Below are 20,418 nucleotides of genomic sequence, written 5' to 3'. Positions count from 1 at the left end.
TGCAAATCTTAATTAATTAACACGCATGTCCTAATCGGCATATAGTACCATTCAAATAGATAAACAAATTCAACCACCAATCCCCGAATGCAGAAACAAAATTCGCGTCAGAGATAATAGAGATATGACAGCTCGCAAAATTAAGCGACAATAGTCCTTATGTACTGCGCCCCAAACCGTCACTTTCGGGCGCGCTATTTAAATTTGAGTGAAACTTTCGTAGCGCGACTATTTGATTACCAGGGATATTTCCAATCGTAAGAATATACCAAAAGTGGTTAATCTTTCTTCCAAAAATACTAGGTTCCTCATAAATGGAAAAAGACAAGATTAAAAAAATTACAATCATTAAGTTTATTCGAAAAATGATTGTATTATATCTAACATTTGTTGGTGCTTTTGTAATGTTTACATCCTGATTAATAGTAAATGGATAAAAAAAAAACATTAAATTACTCAAAATGCTTGTATTAACTTTTCTTATCCTTTAAAACTCTAAAATGTGCATACACAACACAAACTGTACAATTTTATAGCGAGGATAATAATAAAAGTACCCTCTAGCTCATTCGACGATTGTTATTACAACCTAACGTTGAAATTCAAGGACGACACTTTAAGGGGTACAAATACAGTTATAATATTGAATGTTACCTTTTCATTGCGAAGATGACTTTAATCACTTTTAGTTCTGTGCGGGTGTTAATAAAATTATTTTTATCCTCATATTATTAATAGTTATTTACATCACACTTTATTAGAATATAACCAAATACAAGCTATTGTTCTGTATAAAATATATGCAGCACAACCCAACTGGTAATTGTGCTTTTGATTTAGCAACATTTTGTGGGGGCTAACAAATCCCACAAAATTGTGCAACATGTAATATTTGTATATAGTCTGTATTTATTGACTTCCAACCACTATCATCCTGAAACTTTCTCTTCGTCCTCCTGCATGTCGTAAAACCTATCTTTTGTTCGCCCTTCCCAATAATTCTTATCCTTCGAAGATTTCTCGAGTACCTTCTAAGAACCCTTTCGAGACAACCGTTTCACCGCTCTCTACCAATCTGTCTTTTCATTTTCAAAATCACAGACAACACTCTTCACTTTCCCCTTATCTACTGAACCGACAACATAAAAAATAAATACACCACGAACGCAAGTCCTGTTTTAATCATCTGATCACACCACAATTCTTATCTGCTAATGAAAATATCTCCAATTTAAGTGAGAGGTACAACATCTCCACCATAATTAATAATTCCCAACCACCTCATAATGCCCTAAAAATAGATAGGATAGAGTACAAAGAGTTTGATTTAGCTGAACAAAATATCTTACGATAAATATGTGGATACTCAGTGGATGCATGCTTAAAACACTCTTCTCAGATATGCTGTGAATATACAAATGCATGTGGCAGAAATTCTAGAACTACATTATTGTCGTTTCCAAGCCCACAATTCTGAAACTTTATCTTATGGCAATCTTAATGTTTCGTATGAACAGTTTGCATATTACATTGAACAATTAGAAAATGCCTTCAGTAGATAATACACTTTCGCTTCAAGTTCCTAGACAACTTAAAAACCATCTGGCCTTAATAGCATCCATGTAGTAATCTCCCCCTTGATTACTTTTTGTCATTATTTGTGCGATTACGTATATTTTATACATTGAAATAATAGGGAACTACAGAAGCAACCTAAAAAACAGAGTAAATTAATCATTTTGTCCCATTTATAGAGCATTTGCCAGTTTCATCGATTAATAATTAATTATAGCTGCAGAAAATCATCGGTTTATTTATCGATGTTATTTTTATAGAACTATTCCTGTACTTACCAATAGTATATTGTTTGTTAAAATGTATGTAACTGTAATAAATACATACATACATACATATGCAGTTAACATGACTTTTCTTTTATAATTTGAAACCATCGCATCATATTTAATTGAGGTTATCTCAGAGTTCGTGTTTTTCGTTCGTTATGTCACTTTTACTAGTAATATATTTAGTAACATTTAACATAGATATTAAGATATCAGGTTTACCACCACAAATGTTGTGCCCCCAACCGTCCTTTACGTCAAATTCTGTGTTCACTTCGCTCCCATGCATTTCTTATGGAGCATTCAAAAGCTGTCATATCTCTGTTATCTCTGATTCGCGTATTCGCAAATTGCAAATAACATTGCGGTTGCCAGACGTTGCAAATAGCTTGTACAGAATAATACGCCATAAACATCGCCACTCGCAATTACTTTCATCTTATGAAATTGTATCCAAACTAAAACAACTGCAAACGAAACGCAGAAGCATAAAAAAACATCAAAGAACGCCGTCGCTTCAAACTTACTACGTCATCAACCCAGCAGTGCATCTGTGCATGCACACTCATCTTAGTCCTCACTAGAATGATCCCCTCTTCATCCCCGGAACTGGGATTTCATCAGCTTCCCATATTTTTACCATATAAGGAAGCGAACTTACCGATTGGTCGACGCATCTTCGCATTTTCATGACCATATAAGGGCACACAGTACCACACAAAAGCACGGGTCTATTCCTGTCCAAAACGAAGCTATATGTATAAGGGTGAATTTCCAGCAGGACAGCATTTGAGTTTGAGTTGAAGTTCCGAGTTGCTGTCGAAGACTCTGCCGAATTTTTCGTTGAGATTTTTTTAATATTTTTGCTGAATTTTGAAGAAATCCAAACTTAGAAGAATTTGCTGAGCCCGAGAGGAAGATAGAAAAATTCTCAATGCTGCAGCTGTGTAAGTCTACCTTTTAGTCATTCTTGATTTATCTTGCTTTCCATTTTTTCATCATGTGTTCTCGAGTTCGAATCATACATGTGTAGCGTTTAATTTATGCGTTTTCTTCGTTACGTTGGGTGTGAACAGTTAGCGCCGGCACAGAAAGTAATCTTTAGTGCTACCACATGTTTCCGTTTGTAGGTGGCACGTTTGGCCTTGTGTCGGTTCTTGATTGTTGGGGAGGATTTTTCGATAAATTACCGTTCGTTTTTATGATAATTATTCTAATGTTTCCTTAATTGCCGATTTAACTCTTTTGCTTGCGACATGAATATTTTATGTGCGTTTTGGGAACTTCCCGAATTGAAACCTTTTTAATTTAATTTTCTTGCAGTCGATTATTTTATGTTGAATTTTTGCCGTTTAAATATGATTCCGTTCTCTGGAAACCTCGCATTTTATTATACTCTAATCGTCTCACTGTATTTTACCGCATTTATGGTACTAATTTTCCAATGTTTAGCTGCATTTATAGACTATTCTGACTGTTCATTTTCGCATGTATTTAACTGTCCTGTAACCATCAATTTTTCTCGTGAACAAATGTTGCGCTCGTCGTATTTAACTAATCAATGAATGTAAAAACTCATTTATCTCTCTTTTTACATGTTTATAGTCATAAGTTGTCGTAGATTTAAGTGTATGATTTTACTTCGTTAATTTTAGTTGTTCTTATGATCAGTGGAGATTTCTTCGAATCCACTGAATTATTGGTTTTATTATTATTTTAGTTGTTTTAATGATTTAATTAGCAGATAAATGCCCAAACGCAATTTATTAAATAATTAAGTAAATACTCGATTTCATAGTTAGCAGTTTTTTTTAAGTTTGTTTATCACGCTCGTAATATTAAAATTGTTTAGAAGGTATCGCACTCAATTAAGGATTTACCGAATTAATTTTTAGTTTTGCATGCTGATTTTTCTATGATTAAATTTAAGTAAAATCGTGGGTTATGTTCATAGCTATTAGGAGTTTTATTAATGGAATACAATTGCGTAGCGCTTTAGAAGATAGTTTTGCATGTTTTTTTTTGTGTTATGTGTTGTGGTGACCGAATTTAAATCAAAGTTTTCGCGCTGAAATTAATTAACAGCGGCGCGAAATCGCATTTGAATAATTTGAATTTAAAAAAAAAAAAGGAAGGTTCAATCACGAAAAGGAACTCCTTAAACATAGGCAACCAAATATGCATGGAAGGTCTCTTGCACGTAGCGCTTAGGGGTTAGTTTGCATGATGTTTGAGTAGATGGCAGCACGTAGCGCTAGGGTAATTTCAGTTAGAGGGTTGGTAGAAAAACCGCATGGTAGATTCATTACGAATGTGGCTGTGTGTGTGTAACCACGTGGTAAGAACTAGGTTTAAATTAGTTGGTTTGGTAGTTAATAAAACGGGAGGAAGCCTTTGTTTAACGACGATCAAACGTATTTGTCATAATGATACAGTTGTCCCCAACCCGCGCGGTAAATTCTTGCGCCCTTTTAATCGAAAATTGCAGACTTCCGGTCGGACGCGAACACGTGTTGTGAATCTGTTTCTTTGTTTGTAAATTCACCAATCAAGCTAGTTTTTCTTAATAGTCAGCTAGTGCAAACACAATTTAACAATCAGGATTATTTAAATTAACCATTTGCTAGAAGATTTCATGAAATTCACTTAGTCAGGAAAAACACCTTGTGTTTAATTACGAATAGGTCTCTGGATGCATATGCGTAAGTGTTACATTATAACACTTCTAAATTCTTCACACAAGATTGCTAATAATTCATTTACGGCAGTTAAACAAGTTCATTATACTGCGAACTGGCGGGGGGTTATGATATTTTCTCCCCTTAGGTGGTTATCATCGTTATCACGATTAATTCGTCGGGGCATGTTTCGCAACGCCAGATTGATTAATTAATCAAGGCATGCCCCCAACGCTACAGAAAAGTCACATTACCGAGACGCTATTTCCTCGCAACGATTTTGGAATTTACATTACCGAGACGCTTTTTCCTCGCAACGATTTTGGAATTTACATCCCCGAGACGCTTTTTTCCTCGGAGCGATGATTGGATATTTTTGTATTTGTTTATTATGTGTTTTGTTGGGGGTAACCAGTTCGTAGTATTTTAACTTCTCAAAGTAAATTATTTTTGAAGTAACCAATCATTTAGATCATGATATAATTTGGCATAATGTAAACTCTTTGTTTGAACCGTTGATAAAGTGTGGCAAATATTAATCTCCTGTAAATTTTGGTAACTCTGCAATCTTCCACCTCATACATACTATATTTATTTAATCTCACAATTTTAACCTCAGTAATTTTGTTTGTTGTATAATTTTGATTAAACGTAAATTTCATGTTCTACAGTTTTAACCTCACATAATATTTCCATTTGTACAAGTTTATTTCACACCAGATCTTCTGTTTCATAAATCCTTGCTAAGGTTTGTTTTGTGAATACTTTGTTGATGAATGTTTCTATCCTATGAATTATTTGATGTCCGACTTTGATCTCACACAAGAATTATTTGTTGTTTGAAATTTCATAAGGTTGTATGGCGAATCTAAGTGTTGTTTATTGCTCTTTGACACTTTAACACTTGTTCAGTTGTTGTTAATATCAGAGTTATATGAGATTGAATATTTTAAAATGGAACTGAGGTTAAATAACACAGAAAACGTGGCAGAAGCGAAGTTCGGTTCCTAGTCGAGCTGGCGAGATTTATCGTGCCACCTGTACAAGTCCACAGGTTTGGATAGATTCAGGGGCGGCCGCCGACTTTGTGAATTTCTCGATTTGGCCCAATAGTCGAGATCTTTGCGGGTTGGACGACCGTAATGGCCTAGTTCCGCAGGGCACAGTTCGTCATGGGATATGCGTGTGGGGTAGGCTTTGCGATAGATAGAATCATCGTCGCGGGGGGAGAACAGTTCCAGACCGGTAGCTCAGATTCCGCTTATGCTACAACGCTCCAGGGGTACTTTTGTTGTACTCCTGTTAACTGCCGTAACTAAAAAAAAAAAAGGAAAGAGATCGGCCGCCACACGCCTGTAATAACTTGTGTATTTGCATCCAGTTACTTGATTCAGCTTTTGCTTTGTTTTATTAAATTTGCGATATTCAAATATTTGCATTGATTCCAAACAGATGTACAGAATTTCCGTTTGTTCGTTTTTCATATGTGTATGTCTGTCAATTCGCGAGTGTTTTTCTTTCATATATCTTAAGGTGTTTGAAATGTAATATTTATGTCGTCCGGGAATAAAACAAAAAGGGGGTTTTTGCGCTGAGGAGTAAATCTTCGAAGCGTCTTTCCCCCTGTGAGGGGTGCCGTACTCCCCCTCCAAACCAATTTTTGTCTATTATTTCTTGCGCTCTCGACAGTGTATGCACTTGTATGAAAGAACTTCTTCCCGCCAATTTTCAAAACCACAAAAAAAAAAAACACACAACGTAGGTTCTCATTTGTTAGACGATCACAGCCAAGGCCAAACTTTGAATTTTTAAATTTTTCGCGGGCCTTTCAAACTTTTTCAAGGTCAAATTTTAAGGCGGGAAGTTTGGGTTATCACAGTGTGTAAATTTATTTTTGTTTTATTTTTCTGTTCATCATTTACTCGATTATTCTTTTGATATGCTTATAGTTCTTTCTTTCAATATATGTATAAAAATGTTAGAAATGTTTAGTTATTACCTCTTCCCCTACATGCAGTTGAGCTCTTCCATTTCCAAGGAAATGGGCCTACACCCAAATAAATAATTTTGTTAGTGTCAAAAAGCTCGGCCGCGGTCAACCTATTTGGGTACGACAACTAAAATATCTGGAAATAAATTTTGAAAATAAAAATTACCATTTGACTCCAGAAAAAGTATATTTAGGGGTTTTGTTTTGGTCGAAAAAATTAATAGAAAATGGGTTTGAAAAAATATTTTGTTGCAATACTCTTATCAATTCAAAACTCGATATTTTGTTATTTTTTAATTCGAAGAATATTGATGCAAAGTTTTAGCCCATTCTGAGAAACCCTCAAAAATCACCCCCAAAACAACCTTGCAGACTTAAAGGGTTAAAAATGCTCCAATCAAGTCAAAACTCAATAATGTTACATTTAGTTAATGTCACCTTTTCAGAGCACCTATCTGTGACTCGATTAATATCAATTAATATCGCAGATCTTACACTTAGTACAAGATAATCTCAGAGGTAAGTCCATAATCTTTGTTCCCGTCCTGTCACCTAAGTTGTGAATAGATTTTAAAACCAATTAATAAAGTAGTATAGCAAAATCCTTATCTCTAATTTGGAGATTGATTTTATTATAAAATTTTGGTAACAAAAACTTGCTACGTAGGTAGTGTATTATAAATAAAACCAAGTTGTTAGAATACATTAATTTATATATTACTTGTTTTAACAAATTTATATGCAAAGTACAACTAAAAAACAAAAATGCTTTTGCAAAATGTAATTATGAATATGAGAATGATTACTAAAAATATGTGCATTAAAATAAAGTCATAAAAGGTAACAAAACAATATTTTTTATAATTAACAATGTATATTAAGATCATTAGATGATGACGCAGTTGTTGCAGGAATTAGCTCGGTTTACGCGAAGGTGGAGATAACACGACGACCGTCGCAACGCACCAATTAAAAACTGCTGAAGTAAATTTGCTGTGCTACTTTTCTATGCGTTCTTATGAAATTATTTTTGTTTTATGTCCAGTATACCGCAAACGTTTTCGAGCACACCACTGGAACAACCAGTTTCTCGGAGACCTGGAAGAACCATTTATGACCCTAGGAGAAAGCACAGTACCAGGCATTTTTTTAAACTATCTTCCCTCCTCTCATTCAACCTCTATGGTGCGCACCTACTTTAGAAATATGTATTGTCCCGTTATGTGTGTCTGAAATTTGTACTTTAAATGAATGTGAACTATCAATCATTTTTATAAGTTACTTCAAGGTGACTAAAATTTAACATGATAATTTTTTGTGTAAAGAATTCAGCAAGTGGTAACTTTCGACTTAATTGGAGTATTTTTAAACTCCAGTATGAAATATTGCTTTGGGGTACTTGTTAAGAGAGCAGCTTAAAAAAAGGCTGTTTTTTTTTGCATTATTACATCTCGTATAGATAAAAAGCTAAACACTAATAAGTTTCGATTTGGTAATAATATTTTTAAGGCCCAGTCTGCAAGGTTGTTTTGGGGGTAGTTTTAACGGTTTCTCCGAACGGGTTGAAATTTTTGAAATTTTGCATCAACAATCTTTGTATTGAGAAATAAGCAAATGTCGAGTTTTGACTTGATTGAAGTATTTTTAACCCCCAATCTGCAAGTCTGTCTTGGGGTAGTTTTTAAGGGTTTTTGCGAACGGGTTAAAATTTGGTGCCAACAATCCTCGTATTGAAAAATAAGCAAATGTCTAGTTTTGACTTGTTTGAAGTATTTTTAACCCCCAGTCTGCAAGTCTGTCTTGGGGGTAGTTTTTAAGAGTTTTTGCAAACGGGTTAAAATTTGGTGCCAACAATCATCGTATTGAAAAATAAGCAAATGTCGAGTTTTGATTTGATTTGGGTATTTTTACCACCCAGTCTGCAAATATGTTTTAAGGGTGGTTTTTAAGGGTTTCTCCGAACGGGTTGAAATTTTGTATCAACAATCTTCGGATGGAAAAATAAGCAACTGTCGAGTTTTGACTTGATTGGTTTTAACCCCCAGTCTGCAAGATAAACTGTCTGCAAATTAGACAGGCCCCAAGCGTCGTGCTCGGCGTAATCAGTTAATTAAAGAAAGTAAAATTCATTTATCTCTCTCTTTACATGTTTAAATTCACAAGTTAGCGTAGATTTAAGTGCATGATTTTAATTCGTTAATTTTAGTTGTTCTCCTTATGATCAGTGGGAAATTTCTCCGGATTTCACTGAATTATCAGTTTTTAATTGTTTTACCTGTTTTAATACGTAGTACTTAATTAGCGGATAAATGCCCAATTGCAGTTTATTAAATACTTAAGTAAATACTCGATTACTCGATTTCATAGTTGGCAATTTTCGAAGTTTATTTATCACGCACGTAATATTAATATTGTTTAGAAGATATCGCACATAATTAGGGATTTACTGAATTCATTTCAAGTTTTAATTGCATGATGATTTTAGGATTAAATTTAATTATAGTCGTGGGGTTATGTTCATAGATTTTAAGGTTTTTTATAATGGAACACAATTGCGTAGCGCTTTAAATATAGTTTTTCATGTCTTTAGTTATGTAAATTTATTCTCATGTTTTATTTTGCCGTTCTCCATTTACACATTTACTCAATTATCCTTTTGATATGTTTGTAATTCTCTCTTTCAATATATGTATTAAAATGTTAGAAATGTTTATTAATTACCTCTTCCCCGACATGCAGTTTAGCTCTTCCATTTCCAAGAAAATGGGCCTACACCCAAATAAATAATTTTGTTAGTGTCCAAATGCTCCGCCGCGGTCAAAACTATATATTTGGGCACGACACCAGTTTCCGTCTGTCTCTCTGTTCGGATTACTCATATATTAGTATATCATGTTAATGGTAAAACGGTAACGAAAATTTAGTTAATCATCCCCACCACCGATGGGATGACATCATCCCCAAAATTTACAGTAGTAGTTTTTTTTTTGTAATTTTATTAAATAAGATAGTCCTGAAGTTTTGTAAAAGTAACTTACCACCAATTTTTACTTCCCTAGCGTAAGCAAAGGAAGTATTGTAATCGAGTCCGTCGGCCGACTCTCTACTTTTACGTTTTCTCGATCTTTCATGACCCCTAGAAGACGAAGAAATAGGTCTCCCATTTCCGTCTGTCTGTCCGTCTGTCCGTCTGTCCGTCCGTCTGTCCGTCTGTCCGTCTGTCCGTCCGTCTGTCCGTCTGTCCGTCTGTCCGTCCGTCTGTCCGTCTGTTGTCCCGGATTTTTATTAGACAGATAATCTCCGAAAGTACTCGACCGATTGTTGTGAAATTTTGTACTTATATTAAGAATATCATGTAGATGGTAAAACGCTAACCAAAATTTGTCTAATCATCCCCACCACTAAAGCGATGACGTCACTTCAAAATTGTACATAGTAAATGGGTTTTCAATTGTATAAAATAACATAGTCCTACACATGTAGTTTACAACTCTGAATCGACTTTTCACCCGAAACGTCCAGATTTTTGGAAAAAAAATCAAAATTATAAAACAACATTTTGAAATTTAATTTTTAATCTGCTAACCAGAATGCTTTGAAATGTTGCAGATGTTTTAAGGCTATAAAGAGCATCATAAATCTTTACGTCAGCTCAAAAGTTTGTGGAATAAATCATATCTAAAATGTACAAAATATGATGAGTCTGTACTTGTGATCTATCACTCCATTCATATTTTTTGGATTTGCATATACAGGGTGACTCAAAAAAATTAATGAATGCGCAAATATATTTTATTGATTTAATCAGGAACTACAAAACGGAATGCTCTGACATCTTGCAGATGTTTTAAGGTTATAAAGAGCATAATAAATGTTTAGTCACAATTTATTTGCTTATCCCCTCCAAAAACTTGATGACGTCAGCTCGAAAGTTTGCCGAATAAATCATATCTAAAATGTACAAAATATGATGAGCCTGTACTTGTCATTTATCACTCCATTCATATTTTTTGGATTTGCATATACAGAGTGACTCAAAAAAATTAATGAATGCGCAAATATATTTTATTGATTTAATCAGGAACTACAAAACGGAATGCTCTGACATCTTGCAGATGTTTTAAGGTTATAAAGAGCATAATAAATGTTTAGTCAAAATATATTTGCTTATCCCCTCCAAAAACTTGATGACGTCAGCTCGAAAGTTTGCCGATTAAATCATATCTAAAATGTACAAAATATGATGAGCCTGTACTTGTCATTTATCACTCCATTCATATTTTTTGGATTTGCATATACAGAGTGACTCAAAAAAATTAATGAATGCGTAAATATATTTTATTGATTTAATCAGGAACTACAAAACGGAATGCTCTGACATCTTGCAGATGTTTTAAGGTTATAAAGAGCATAATAAATGTTTAGTCAAAATATATTTGCTTATCCCCTCCAAAAACTTGATGACGTCAGCTCGAAAATTTGCCGAATAAATCATATCTAAAATGCACAAAATATGATCAGTCTGTACTTGTGATCTATCACTCCATTCATATTTTTTGGATTTGCATATACAGGGTGATTCAAGAAAATAAATGAAAGCGTAAATTTATTTTACTGATTTACTCAGGAACTACAAAACCGAATGCTTCGAAATCTTGAAGATATTTTAAAATTATCATAAGCATGGTAAATTTTTGATCAAAATGTATTTGGTCGTCCCCCCTAAAAAATTTATGACGTCACCCCAAAATTTTGCTGAAAAAATGCCATCTTCAATGTGTAAAGTATGATGAGTCCATACTTGTGATTTATCACTGCATTAAAATTTTTAATATTTGCTTATACAGGGTGTCTGAAAAAAATTAATGACGGAGTGAATTGATTTTGCAAAACTGAATACTTAGAAATCTTGACGTTTTGAAGTTATTGTAAGCGTGGTAACTGTTTAATCAAAATGTATCTCTTTATCAACCCCAAAAAAAATTCATTACGTCTTCTCACAATTTTGCTGAATAAAGTATATGATCTGACTATACTTTTAAAATTTTGAATACTTGCTTAAACAGGGTGTCTGAAAAAAATTAATGACGGAGTGAATTGATTTTGCAAAACTGAATACTTAGAAATCTTGACGTTTTGAAGTTATTGTAAGCATGGTAACTGTTTAATCAAAATGTATCTCTTCATCAACCCCAAAAAAAATTCATTACGTCGTCTCAGAATTTTGCTGAATAAAGTATATGATCTGACTATACTTGTAAAATTTTTGATATTTGCTTATACAGGGTGTCTGAAAAAAATTAATGACGGAGTGAATTGATTTTGCAAAACTGAATACTTAGAAATCTTGACGTTTTGAAGTTATTGTAAGCATGGTAACTGTTTAATCAAAATGTATCTCTTTATCAACCCCAAAAAAAATTCATTACGTCTTCTCACAATTTTACTGAATAAAGTATATGACCTGACTACACTTGTAACTAATCATTGCATTCAAATTTTTTAACTTGCTTATACAGGGTGACTCAAAAAAAGAAATGAATCAGTCACTTTATTTTAGTGAATAAATCAAGAATTGCTAAACTGAATATTTTGAAATCTTGCAGATGGTTAAAATTGATTGTGAGCATGGTAAATTGTTAATGAAAATATATCTGTTTATTCCCCCGAAAAAATTCATGACGTCATCTACAATTTTTGCCAAAAAAGTTTAACTCAAAATGTGCAAAATATGATGAGTTTTAACATAAGCAACTGTGGCCTGTGGTTTAGTGGAGGTGGAGTGTGCAGTGCAATTAGAAGTTCCGGTAACAGATCCCGGCACTTCCAACTTTTTTCGCCCATCAAATCAAGAACAGCACTTCCGATTTTCGCAACAATAATGTTATAATATTTATTTATTTGTTATTGTGTGTTCGTGAATAAGCACCATAAATAGCAAATGTTGAAATTTTTTTTTGTGATCGGAAGAATATCTCTTAATCATTTTATATATTGTCAATACATGATTAACTTCGACTGTTAATGTTTATACATCGAGAGAAGCAGAGAAAAAGTAGATACGCATTTGCTTCAGTTACGCCACTGACCGTGTCATTTCTTTATCGCACGTTGAGACATAGTTTATATAAACAAACTCCCAGCCATAGCAAAAAGCGGAAGTTGGAAACGACGAGCGGCGCGGGGTTTGGGTGGCGAGACGAAACAGTTGCGATTGCGAAATGCGAAGCCAATTCGAAAAAAACTGTTGAAGAGTGAATGTCATTGAGGATATATATCTCCAAATTTTAAAAATTGAACCAAGTTACAATAATTGTTGCCTGGTAAGTGCAGATATTTTGGATTTGCATATACGGGGTGATTCAAGAAAATAAATGAAAGCGTAAATTTATTTTACTGATTTACTCAGGAACTACAAAACCGAATGCTTCGAAATCTTGAAGATATTTTAAAATTATCATAAGCATGGTAAATTTTTGATCAAAACGTATTTGGTCGTCCCCCCTAAAAAATTTATGACGTCACCACAAAATTTTGCTGAATAAATCCTATCTAAAATGTACAAAATATGGTGAGTCTCTTCTTGTAATTTGTCATTCCATTCAAATTTTTTCGATTTGCATAAACAGGGTGACTCAAAAAAATTAATGAATGCGTAAATTTATTTTATTGATTTAATCAGGAACTACAAAACCGAATGCTTTGAAATCTTGCAGATGTTTTAAGGTTATAAAGAGCATAATAAATTTTTAGTCAAAATATATTTGGTTATCTTCTACAAAAAAACTGATGACGTCAGCTCAAAAGTTTGCCGAATAAATCGTATCTAAAATGTACAAAATATGATGAGTCTGTACTTGTGATTTATCATTTCATTCATATTTTTGGATTTGCATATGCAGGGTGACTCAAAAAAATTAATGAAGGCGTGAATTTATTTTATCGATTTAATCAGGAATTACAAAACCGAATGCTTTGAAATCTTGAGAATATTCTAAAGTTATTATAAGCATGGTAAACTTTTGTTCAAAATGTATTTGTTCATCCCTCCTAAAAAAATTGATGACGTCACCCTTAAATTTTGCTGAATAAATCCTATCTAAAATGCAAAAAATATGATGAGTTTGTACTTGTGATTTATCATTCCATTCATATTTTTTAGATTTTCTTAAGAGGTGGTTCAAAAAAATTAATGAAGTCAATTTATTTTATTGATTAAATTAAAGGCAACACTTATTATTAGTATTACACCCCAACCAACCCAATTTGGTAGACAAAAAATTTGTTAAAGGAAAAACTCGGTTGAAACATAAGGGTAGCATGCTTATTTACATTGACTTTAACATTACAGACCTGCATTTGTTTTATGCGTTCACTTGGTTCCGCGAATGTGAAATAGACATGTTTATAATCAACCAATTGTGAATTTCACCGTCAAGAATTAAAATAAAACCCAATGTTTTATATAATAAGCGGAAGTCGAAGCAATAAAACCGATGGTCGTTTTGTTTACAGTTTCTCTGTTTGACTCTCAAGTATGCTGTTACGCCTGTCATCTTAAATTAAGAATGTTTATACATACACGATTTTCAGCTGCCTGGGATACGTATACGTGAGTAAATTGTTTCGTTATTTTATTGATTATTACAAATCAATATTCAAAACGACCCAATTCATTTTCCCGAAAATTTGAGAATATAATAATTTTATTCTTAGTTTTACACTACATCTATCCCAAACTGATATACGTGTCCTTGCAAAAATGTTGATGACGTCATCGCAATTTTTTTTTAAATTCCCACTACAAAAATGTAATGAGAAAAAACACAATAGGCATGCAGTCGTCAAGTTTCCGACAGCGAGGGAAGTACTGTCTAAACTCTTTAGACCAATTTTTTATTGAAGCGGCGGTTAACGTTAGGCAGCAGCCACTTTGTTTCAAAATTTAACTTTTCTTAAACAATTTGTTAATAGGGGCAATTCTGAATCAAACCTGTTAAAATTTGAAGGTTATTAAAAAATAAACAGCCAGTCACATTTAACTCGTTACAATGGAAATTTGCAAATCTACATTCGATAAAACCCATTGCAGTCATTCATTTTACCTAAAAATTGTAGAATCCAAATACTGCATTGCACTTTTGTTAAATGGTGAATTGTGAACGAAATACGGAGTACCAAATTTAAATATGTTTTACAGAAAGGAATTATTTTTACAAAAGATAATAAAATGAAATTTTCTTTGCATTGGCGTAGTAAAGGCGGCTTGTTGACTCGCTGCAGCCCTACTAAAATTGCAGCTTAATATGTAATTTTTTTATATAAAATATTGATAAAGAACACACTCGGGTAAAAATAGGTTGTTGTTCTCTCAAACAATTAGATTCCAGTATTTTATTACATTACGTGGATATTGACTACACGTAGCTATTGTCGGGCAACCAGAGAAAATTAGCAGTGATACTGTTTAAAACTGTAAATTCAATATACAGGGTGTTATTGAAGGGTACGTACAACAAAATGGAGAGTTCTTCGCGAAGTCTAAGAAGTCGGAAAAACTTATTTTGTGTTATTAAAATTATAAGGGGAAAATTAACCATTATCCAGCCTTTTTAGACGCTACTGAAGGATAAGTAGGTAAAATTAATTTATTTTAGTAAATCCTAGCAACTGTAACAATAAAATTTTTGTCAAGACTAAAGGTTGCTATAGAAACGAAAGATGATCTTTTTATCAGAGGCGTACAACGAATTTGGACATAAATTTTAATAATTTTTATCTCTAAAAGGAGAACATTTTTACCTGAACTTTTTTTAACTTTTAGCACCTATACTTCGAAACCAATTGGATTTGGATTTGGAAATAAATTATTCGTTTCCATGTTTTATGCGTCGGTGATAATTATGTGGACTGCAATCCAAATCTATTTGATTACTTTGATTGCCCCTAACTCCATTATATCTAGTACTTAATATAGTTATACGCTTTTCAGTTGAAAATGAAAGAATTATTTGTACTGGTAGTTGTAAACAATTGTATAAATATTTTCGTTGGATTCCTTTGCGAACTCTTTGTCAATTATTATTTATGGTACTATGGTATGATCCCAAACTGTTCATAGAATCAAGGTAGAAAGGGAGGCTGTGGTGTGCGCACGTAAACTTGTCCTATTTCTTTCCAATACATTAGCTCTATATATTAGCTCTCTGTCTATCATCTCCTACGTGCGCTTATCATAGACTCCTTTTATCTAAAAAGTATGCAGTATTTCCCGCGCAAACCATAGAGCACCGGAGCACTCAGATCTCTAGATTGCCTGGCCTCGTAATTTGTCACGTATTTTTAAATAACATATAGTTTTCTGAAATTGCCAAGTACTACTAAACTACAAAAATAAATAAACGGCTAAATTATAAGTCCGAATCAAACATGCAATGTGAAAAGTTAATGCCGTGAACCCTACTAAGTATAAATTAAACATAATTATTTGCTAACTACATAATTGATTAAACTTATTATTTTAGTAAGGTAAGGTATTAAACTAAACAGAGACTTGAATACTTTTTTTACTATTTTTAATAACTCTTGTAAATGAATAGATATTTAATAATAAAGCAATACATATTATTATACGCAAAAAATGTATTTGCATGCTTTTGCATAAACTTCCTGCACTTAAAATTTATGAACAGTATTTTGGGCGATGCCCAATTAATTGATAAGTAATAGTATGTTGATGTAAAAAGAGTATCATTACATTACTTCAAATTCTTTTAATTTTCTTTTTTCTTTATGTAGTACATCCTGTTTCCAAAATCTCAAGAAATTAGGGTTATCGTATTTCAATTCAATCTGGATGCTTAGGGTAAAAACTCAATAAACAACAAATGAAAAAGTATGTTATTTTTTTAAATTTATATAACATTTACTGCTGTAAAAGTTGGAGATGACGTTATATGATGGTGAGGATGATTACAAATGTTGGTCAGCGTTTTATCAACCGGAAACGAGAGACCTATGTTTTCGTATTATAGGATTTATAGGGGTCATGAAACGTTGAGAAGCCATAAAAGTAGCCAGTCGCCCGATGAACTTGATTACAATACTTCCTTAGCTTACGCTCGAGACATAAAAAAAATAAACAATAAGATTTGGATTTATGTAATAGCTTTTGATATCTGGTATACCTAAACAGTGAGTGAATTTTATGCGGCTATTACCATTACATATACCAATCCACTTAAATTGTACCCATAAATAAGTTATTGTAAATTTATTTTTACTTACAAGCGTATAATTGCACAACAATAATTGTTAGACAAATAGAATGATAAAGAAAGGCAACGTCATATTAAAAAACAAATTACTCGTTTCGATGTAAGGTACCTTATATAAGTTAACAACATACATCTATTCTATTTAGTTATAGGTAAAACTCTAATACGGAATTTATTCTTGAACTAAGTCGTAAATTGTAAATAGCTATAAATTCGGAAATAATTCTTTTTGAAAGATACAAGTCAAAAATGTATTAGACATGATTGTCAAGAAACATTCCAATTCTGTTTCAAAATTTGCAAGCATTTTATGTCAAAAGTTGATTTTTGTAAACGTTCCAGTAATAAATTATTTATGTTTAGGTGGATTTTGCTTCGAAATTTTAATTTTCATATTACTTTTACAACATTTTAATTTAAAAAATTAAAAATGTATCCATTATCTGTGATTACTGATATAGAAATATCGTTTCTACAAATAAGAATACTACAAAAAATTGTGAACTCTTTTACCGGTATGCAGCATTATAATTCTTGTTCACTAAAACTTTAGAGAAAATAAGTTCAATCATAAATTATTTGTTTATCGAGCAACAAATCTATCTGAAATTTAAATTTGTACTCAATCTTTCTTTAAAAAAAAATCGAAAGTATTTGTAACATCTATAACAAAAAAAAAGAGTTGCACAAATTACAGTTGCTTTTTTTTAATTTCAGTTTCATAAAAATTGTTAAGGCTCTTTTTTATTTATTTCACATTATGAGTCATTCCCATATTGTTCTGCGCGTGAACTTGAATACGATTTCTTTCCAAACCCCAAAAGCCAAACAGCAAGCAAGTAGGTACGTAAAAACGGATAACGGTACTGTATCGATTTCTGCTTGGACATGGGGCAAATCAGCACTCAATTTAAACTATGTTTCGCTTCGCCCAAGGGCGCCATGCGGCAAATCTGCACCAAACAGCAGAGGCGAAAATCCGTCGGACGCGGTCTGGTCTATGCGCCAAACCAGTTCTCGGGTGACGTAATACACTGTCCGACAAAAAAAAAACACGGACACTTGAATATTTGTAAATTTACGCCAATGTTTAGTGTTATAACTTTTTTACTTTTTTTTGTGTTTCGACATGTTGCAGAATAAAATATGTAATGTTTTCTATTAAAATGAATAACAGAGGACGCGGGTGGGTCAGTTAGCTTCGTGCTTGACCGCTACACCTTAGATCGTGGACTCGATCCCGCCCTGTCTCTGGGTGTTGGGTGTGTCCTGTTCCCCTGTAACTGGGCCTCTGGCCTGTTGGGGAACATAAGAGAAGAAAATTTAAAAATGAAAAAAAATACATTAATGGAATTAAAGCTTTTTGGAATATTTTTTACAAAAGTTCGACCACATGCAAGTAATCACAAAAAATTCAAGTGTCTCAGTTTTTTTTGTCTGGCAGTTTATATTGTTTATAGTTCAAAAATTGACGTTTGTAAGAGTTCAGATAACTAATTATGAATATTTAATTGAACTAAAAGCAATAATCGTTTCCCAACAAAATTTATTTTTGTAAAAATTCACTGGTATACTAGACGCAAACATTTAGTGCGTTTATGGCTTCACACCAATTTAACTCCCATTATAGTTCAGTATAGGCCGTCATAGTCGCATGTCTTAAACCCGCTTATTGATAACCTCTGGTAAAAGCACAGGGTAGTACTGTCTCGGCCGTCCCTGACACGTAGCATGGTTTGCATTTGCTAACTTTTATGAAGAGTCAGCTGTAAAGTACTTTAATGTCAAAGCCATAAACGCACTAGTATACATACCATAGTTTGGTACAGTTTATACGACAATAATAAAAATTTGTAATTATGTATTACTATCAATGCCATTTTTTTCCAACCAGCGCCAGCGACTACTTTTTAGAAGTGGTCACATTTTTGGAATTTTCCTTGAATAATTTGTTAATAAATGTATTAACTTTTTATAAACGTCTGTGAATAAAAAAGTAGGGTTTGTATGGGAAAGGCATTTTGTATAGTCCCACTATATCCTCGTTGATTAAAAATAAAATTATTAATAAATATGGTCGTAAATTATTGTTTTTGTAAAACTAATTATTAAATTTGGTTTGCAAATACGTAAATTATATTTAATAAAACAGATTTTGTTAACAATTTATTTTACAGAAGAGAGGAATTTTTTGTCATACGCTACAAGATACATAATACTATTAAAAAAATGGCCTCAGGTTGTTGTGACAGAACTTCTCTCGCATCTAAAGTACAATGAAGTAGGTACTTATGTATATCCCGCATTTTTGAAAAACTATAAAATTTGATGTTACGAATTTGATTTTTTATGAGACCCTCCAAGGTCCCTTTATATCACTATTAAGGAACCTTGGAGATCCTCTATAAATAGAAATAAACATACAGGGTTAGTCACGAGAGAATTACTTCTGAAAATTATTTTTACGCAACCCAAAATACGAATACCATGTACCATTTGATACTAACTGAATTTAAAATGAAATGCTTAATCCATGATTGCTTTGAGTTTGGCAATCTCATTTTGACAATTGTGGAAAAGGGGGTTACGCGAGTGTCCATGGTGGTACCGCAGTCAGTCGAAAATCTCCTCCGGCGCCGCTAATAAATTTGTCAGTGTGCCTCTTGATCTTTTGCAACCGATTAATCACGAGAAAATTATTTCTAAAAATTCCTTTTACGGCATTTTATTCAAAGGTTACAACACAAACTCAAACAAGTAAGTAAATAATTTAACTACTAATCTGTTGAAAATGTTGGGCATTTTGGGGGGATGCTACGGCTTTTTTGTAAATGGATGGCCGAAGAAGTCCAGAGGTTGCAGATTTGCGCTTCGAAGAGGCTCTAGGTGACGCAGAGATGGCGAATTAACACATGCACATTAGCGGCGAACAACATTGGTAGAGCACTTACGGCTTCAGTATAGCCCAGATTGATCTGACTGTATGTCGTCGATCCAGTGAGGCTCTAGAGGCGAGTCAACCATGAAAAAAAATGTTAAAAATTAATTAACGTCAAAGTGACACTGCCAAAGTCAAAGCAATCATGGATTAGGCATTTCATTTTAAATTTAGATAATATCAAGTAGTACAGGGTATTAGTATTTTGGGTTGCGTAAAAATAATTTTCAGAAGTAATTCTCTCGTGACTAACCCTGTATATATGTAGGTTATGTAATGTTAAAGTAAATGTAAAGAAACGCGCTTCGCGCATATTTCAAATGAGTTTCTACTTTACAAAATTTTGTGATGACGTTATCAATTTTTTTGAGGGGATAAACAGTTATATTTTAATTAACAATCTACCATGCTTACAATAACTTTAAACCATCTGCAAGATTGCAAACCATTCGGATAAATAACAAGTATAGGGTCATCAATAGTCATCATATTTTACACATTTTGGATGTGATTTATTCGTCGTCAGGTGACGTCATCAGTCGTTTGGGACGAATAAACAGATATGTACTAGAGCAGGTTTCATCACGAAAGGGTACAGCTGGTGGGAGTGCGCAGAACATTGTTTTGGTTTGGCCTTACAAATATCGTGAAAGCAGTGGCAGCGGCGATGAATATTTCGACTTTAAAATAT

General features: G+C 33.1%; 1 long non-coding RNA gene across 1 annotated transcript; it reads right to left on the bottom strand.

Annotated features, from left to right (window-relative positions):
- Positions 1 to 728: 728 nt before the first annotated feature.
- On the bottom strand, positions 729 to 2,171 carry LOC135132430 (uncharacterized). The gene is made up of 4 exons (XR_010281029.1): positions 2,067 to 2,171; positions 1,854 to 2,014; positions 1,350 to 1,713; positions 729 to 1,291 (listed from the first exon to the last, which is right to left on the bottom strand). It is a non-coding gene; the product is annotated as an uncharacterized LOC135132430 (long non-coding RNA).
- Between the last annotated feature and the right edge of the window lie 18,247 nt (positions 2,172 to 20,418).

Source organism: Zophobas morio, unplaced genomic scaffold, assembly GCF_036711695.1.
Source record: "Zophobas morio isolate AGI-343-1 ecotype UQ-CSIRO unplaced genomic scaffold, CSIRO_AGI_Zmor_V1 ptg000021l, whole genome shotgun sequence".
Classification (NCBI taxonomy): Eukaryota; Metazoa; Arthropoda; class Insecta; order Coleoptera; family Tenebrionidae; genus Zophobas; species Zophobas morio.
The sequence above is the reverse complement of the archived record's forward strand: the minus strand, read 5'-3'. Positions and strand labels throughout refer to the sequence as shown.